Source organism: Arachis stenosperma, chromosome 6, assembly GCF_014773155.1.
Source record: "Arachis stenosperma cultivar V10309 chromosome 6, arast.V10309.gnm1.PFL2, whole genome shotgun sequence".
NCBI lineage: Eukaryota > Viridiplantae > Streptophyta > Magnoliopsida > Fabales > Fabaceae > Arachis > Arachis stenosperma.
This window is the reverse complement of record NC_080382.1, coordinates 28,744,178-28,750,179: the sequence shown is the minus strand read 5'-3', so window position 1 is coordinate 28,750,179 and position 6,002 is coordinate 28,744,178. Positions and strand designations below refer to the sequence as shown.

Genomic DNA, 6,002 nt, shown 5'->3' with positions numbered 1-6,002 from the left:
CTCTATCTTTATCTTTATGCTTTATTCGTTTATCACTATACCCATTTGAGTCTGCCTGACTGAGATTTACAAGGTGACCATAGCTTGCTTCATACCAACAATCTCCGTGGGATCAACCCTTACTCACGTAAGGTATTACTTGGACGACCCAGTGCACTTGCTGGTTAGTTGTGCGAAGTTGTGTTTATGCCATGGTATTGAGCACCAAGTCTTTGGAGCCATTACTAGGGATTATTTGAGCTGTGAAAAAGTAGTGATCACAATTTCGTGCACCAAGTTTTTGGCGCCGTTGCCGGGGATTGTTCTTGAGTATGGACAACTGACGGTTCATCTTGTTGCTTAGATTAGGTATTTTTTTTCTTCAGAGTTCTTAAGAATGAATTCTAGTGTTTCATGGTGATCTGTTGAAATCTGGCTGGCTGTGAAGCCATGTCTAATCTTATTGGACCGAGGTTTCAACTGATCATCACAATAGCTTGTTGATCTCTATCAATCTTGCTATTGGAGCAATGATCTGCTAAGGCTTGGCTGGCCATTGGCCATGTCTAGTGTTTTGGACCGAAGCTTTCTTTGAAAGCTTGGCTGGCTGTGAAGCCATGTCTAATTCCTGGACCGGAGTCTTAGACTAGCATTGCAATGATTCCTGGAATCCAAACTGAGAATTCTGAAACCTTTATTTTCTATTTCCATATAATTTTCGAAAAAGCACAAAAAAAAATTATAAAAATCATAAAAACCAAAAATACTTTATGTTTCTTGCTTGAGTCTAGTGTCTAATCTTAAGTTTGGTGTCTTGCATGCCTTGTTTATTTGATCTTGGTTCTATTTTCAAGTCAATAGTACAGGGGACTGAAGATTCAGAACATGCAGCAGAGGAATTACACAGAAAAGCTGGGCGTTCAAAACGCCCAGTGAAGAAGGACAGACTGGCGTTTAAACGCCAGCCAGGGTACCTGGTTGGGCGTTTAACGCCCAAAAAGGTAGCATTTTGGGCGTTAAACGCCAGAATGGATACCATTCTAGGCGTTTAACGCCAGGATGGCACAAGGGGGAAGATTTTGTTTTCAAAATCAATTTTTTTCAAGTTTTCAAAGTTTTTCAAAATCAAATCTTTTTCAAATCATATCTTTTCAATCAAATGTTTTCAAAATCAATTTCTTTCCTTTTTCAAAGAGACTTGCTAACAATTAATGATTTGATTCAAAATTTCAAGTATGTTGCCTTTTCTGTTGAGGAAGGTTTAATTTTTGAATCATATCTTTTCTTGTCAAGCAAGTCATTAATTTTAAAATCAAATCTTTTTTAAAATGTTTTTCAAATCATATATTCTCAATCACATTTTTTTTAAAACCAATCATATCTTTTTAAATCACATCTTTTTCAAAATAGTTTTCAATCAAATCTTTTTTTTAACTTCTAATTTCAAAATCTTTTTTCAAAAATGTTTTCAAAATTTTTTACTTAATTTTCGAATATTACTTCCCTTCTTTTCACATCCTTCTATTTATGGACTAACATTAGTTCTTAATGCACAATTCGAACTCCATCTAATTAAAGTTCGAATTTTTCTCCTTCTTCTTTCTTCTATTTTTCTTTTTTCTCTGACACCTCAAGGAATCTCTATACTGTGACATAGAGGATTCCACATTTTCTTGTTCTCTTCTCTTTCATATGAGCAGGAACAAAGACAAAGGCATTCTTGTTGAAGCTGACCCTGAACCTGAAAGGACCTTGAAGCGAAAGCTAAGAGAAGCTAAGGCACAACTCTCTGTTGAGGACCTGACCGAATTCTTCAAAGGAGAAGAAGATATGGCAGCCGAAAACAACAACAATGCCAACAATGCAAGGAAGGTGCTGGGTGACTTTACTGCACCTACTCCCGACTTCTATGGGAGAAGCATCTCTATCCCTGCCATTGGAGCAAACAACTTTGAGCTTAAGCCTCAGTTAGTTTCTCTAATGCAACAGAATTGCAAGTTCCATGGACTTCCATTGGAAGATCCTCATCAGTTTTTAGCTGAGTTCTTGCAAATCTGTGACACAGTCAAGACTAATGGGGTTGACCCTGAGGTCTACAGACTGATGCTATTCCCTTTTGCTGTAAGAGACAGAGCTAGGACATGGTTGGACTCACAACCTAAAGAAAGCCTGGACTCTTGGGAAAAGCTAGTCAATGCCTTCTTGGCAAAGTTCTTTCCACCTCAAAAATTGAGTAAGCTTAGAGTGGAAGTCCAAACCTTCAGACAGAAGGATGGTGAATCCCTCTATGAAGCTTGGGAAAGATACAAACAATTGATCAGAAAATGTCCATCTGACATGCTTTCTGAATGGAGCATCATAGGTATTTTCTATGATGGTCTCTCTGAACTATCCAAGATGGCTTTGGATAGCTCTGCTGGAGGATCTCTTCATCTGAAGAAGACACCTACAGAGGCTCAAGAACTCATTGAAATGGTTGCAAATAACCAATTCATGTATACTTCTGAAAGGAATCCTGTGAACAATGGGACAAGTCAGAAGAAAGGAGTTCTTGAGATTGATACTCTGAATGCCATTTTGGCTCAGAATAAGATATTGACTCAACAAGTCAATTTGATTTCTCAAAGTCTGTCTGGAATGCAAAATGCACCAAGCAGTACTAAGGATGCTTCCTCTGAAGAAGAAGCTTATGATCCTGAGAACCCTTCAATGGAAGAGGTGAATTACCTAGGAGAACCCTATGGAAACACCTATAATTCTTCATGGAGAAATCACCCAAATTTCTCATGGAAGAATCAAGAGAGACCTCAACAAGGTTTCAACAACAATAATGGTGGAAGAAACAGGTTTAGCAATGGCAAGCCTTTTCCATCATCTTCTCAGCAACAGACAGAGAATTCTAAGCAGAACGCCTCTAACTTAGCAACCATGGTCTCTGATCTAATCAAAACCACTCAAAGTTTCATGACTGAAACAAGGTCCTCCATTAGGAATTTGGAGGCACAAGTGGGACAGCTGAGCAAGAAAGTTACTGAACTCCCTCCTAGTACTCTCCCAAGCAATACAGAAGAAAATCCAAAAGGAGAGTGCAAGGCCATCAATATGGCCGAATTTGGAGAGGATGGAGAGGAAGTGAACGCCACTGAGGAAGACCTCAATGGGCGTGCACTGACCTCCAATGAGTTCCCTAATGAGGAACCATGGGAATCTGAGGCTCAAAATGAGACCATAGAGATTCCATTGGACTTACTTCTGCCTTTCATGAGCTCTGATGAGTATTCTTCCTCTGAAGAGGATGAGTATGTTACTGAAGAGCAAGTTGCTAAATACCTTGGAGCAATCATGAAGCTAAATGACAAGTTATTTGGAAATGAGACTTGGGAGGATGAACCTCCTTTGCTCACCAAAGAACTGGATGACTTGTCTAGGCAGAAATTACCTCAAAAGAGACAGGATCCTGGGAAGTTTTCAGTACCTTGTACCATAGGCACCATGACCTTCAAGAAGGCGCTGTGTGACTTAGGGTCAAGTGTAAACCTCATGCCTCTCTCTGTAATGGAGAAGCTAGGGATCTTTGAGGTACAAGCTGCAAGAATCTCACTAGAGATGGCAGACAACTCAAGAAAACAAGCTCATGGACTTGTAGAGGATGTATTGGTGAAGATTGAAGACCATTACATCCCTACTGATTTCATAGTCCTAGAGACTGGGACGTGCATGGATGAATCCATCATCCTTGGCAGACCCTTCCTAGCCACAGCAAAGGCTGTGATTGATGTTGATGGAGGTGAACTGGTCATTCAAGTGAATGAAGAATCCTTTGTGTTTAAGGCTCAAGGATATCCCTCTGTCACCATGGAGAAGAAGCATGAAGAGCTTCTCTCAAATCAGAGTCAAACAGAGCCCCCACAGTCAAACTCTAAGTTTGGTGTTGGGAGGCCACAACCAAACTCTAAGTTTGGTGTTAAACCCCCGCATTCAAACTCTAAGTTTGGTGTTGGGAGGTTCCAACATTGCTCTGAGTATCTGTGAGGCTCCATGAGAGCCCTCTGTCAAGCTACTGACATTAAAGAAGCGCTTGTTGGGAGGCAACCCAATGTTATATTTTATATATTTTCCTTTGTTATTTTATGTTTTTTTGTAGGTTGATGATCATAAGAAGACACAAAATCAATTGAAAAAGCAAAAACAGAATGAAAAACAGGAAGAAAAACAGCACACCCTGGAGGAAGAACTCACTGGCGTTTAAACACCAGTGAGGCTAGCAGTTGGGCGTTTAACGCCCAGTCTGGCACCATTCTGGGCGTTTAACGCCAGTCTGGTGCCCCTTTCTGGCGTTAAACGCCAGAAAAGGGCAAGAACCTGGCGTTAAACGCCAGGAATGGGCATCAGCCTGGCGTTTAACGCCAGAAATGGCTCAAAACGTGATTTTGAATGCCATTTGGTGCAGGGATGACTTTTCCTTGACACCACAGGATCTGTGGACCCCACAGGATCCCCACCAACCCACCACTCTCTCTCTTCTTCTTCACCCATTCACCAATCACCTCAATACCTCTTCCCCAAAAAACCCTTCACCTATCAAATCCCATCTTTCTCTTCACCACTCACATCCATCCTTCATAAAACTCCACCAACCTCACCCTTCAAATTCAAACCTAAACACCACTTCTCCCCCTCCTTGGCCGAATACATAAGCCACTCCCTTCTTCCTCATTTCTTCTTCTTCTACTCTCTTCTTTCTTCCTTTGCTCGAGGACGAGCAAACCTTTTAAGTTTGGTGTGGTAAAAGCGTTGCTTTTTCGTTTTTCCATAACCATTTATGGCATCCAAGGCCGGAGAAACCTCTAGAAAGAGGAAAGGGAAGGCAAAAGCTTCCACCTCCGAGTCATGGGAGATAGATAGATTCATCTCAAAGGTGCATCAAGACCACTTCTATGAAGTTGTGGCCTTGAAGAAGGTGATCCCCGAGGTCCCCTTTTCACTCAAAAAGGGTGAATATCCGGAAATCCGCCATGAGATCCGAAGAAGAGGTTGGGAAGTCCTTACCAACCCCATTCAACAAGTCGGAATCTTGATGGTTCAAGAGTTCTATGCTAATGCATGGATCACCAAGAACCATGATCAAAGTGAACCCGGATCCAAAGAATTATCTTACTATGGTTCGGGGGAAATACTTGGATTTTAGTCCGGAAAATGTAAGGTTAGCATTCAACTTGCCCATGATGCAAGGAGATGAACATCCTTACACTAGAAGGGTCAACTTGATCAAAGGTTGGACCAAGTCCTCACAGTCATATGTGAAGAGGGCGCACAATGGAAGAGAGATTCAAGAGGGAAGCCGGTTCAATTGAGAAGGCATGACCTCAAGCCCATGGCTAGAGGATGGTTGGAGTTTATTCAACGCTCAATCATTCCCACTAGCAACCGGTCCGAAGTTACTTTAGACCGGGCCATCATGATTCATAGCATCATGATTGGAGAAGAAGTGGAAGTTCATGAGGTCATAGCTCAAGAACTCTACAAGGTGGCGGACAAGTCTTCCACCTTGGCAAGGTTAGCCTTCCCTCATCTCATTTGTCACCTCTGTTATTCAGTTGGAGTTGACATAGAGGGAGACACCCCTATTGATGAGGACAAGCCCATCACTAAGAAGAGGATGGAGCACACAAGAGACCCCACTCATCCTGAGATCCTTGAGATTCCTCAAGGGATGCACTTTCCTCCAAGACTATTGGGAGCAACTAAACCCTCCCTAGGAGAATTGAGTTCCAACATGGGACAACTAAGGGTAGCACCAAGAACACTCCATTCTCCTCCATGAAATTAGAGAAGATCAAAGAATCATGAGAGAGGAGCAACAAAGACAAGGAAGAGAGACATTGAGGAGCTCAAGCACTCCATAAGACCTTCAAGGAAGAACAAGCCGCCATCACTAAGGTGGACCCTTCTTTAATCTCCTTGTTCTTTATTTTCTGTTTTTCGAAAAAATTATGCTTTATGTTTATCTATGTTTGTGTCTT

At 41.6% G+C, this 6,002-nt stretch overlaps 1 non-coding gene across 1 annotated transcript; it reads right to left on the bottom strand.

Annotated features, from left to right (window-relative positions):
- Positions 1-2,214: 2,214 nt before the first annotated feature.
- On the bottom strand, positions 2,215-2,318 carry LOC130937402 (small nucleolar RNA R71). The gene has a single exon (XR_009068624.1). It is a non-coding gene; the product is annotated as a small nucleolar RNA R71 (small nucleolar RNA).
- Positions 2,319-6,002: the final 3,684 nt, after the last annotated feature.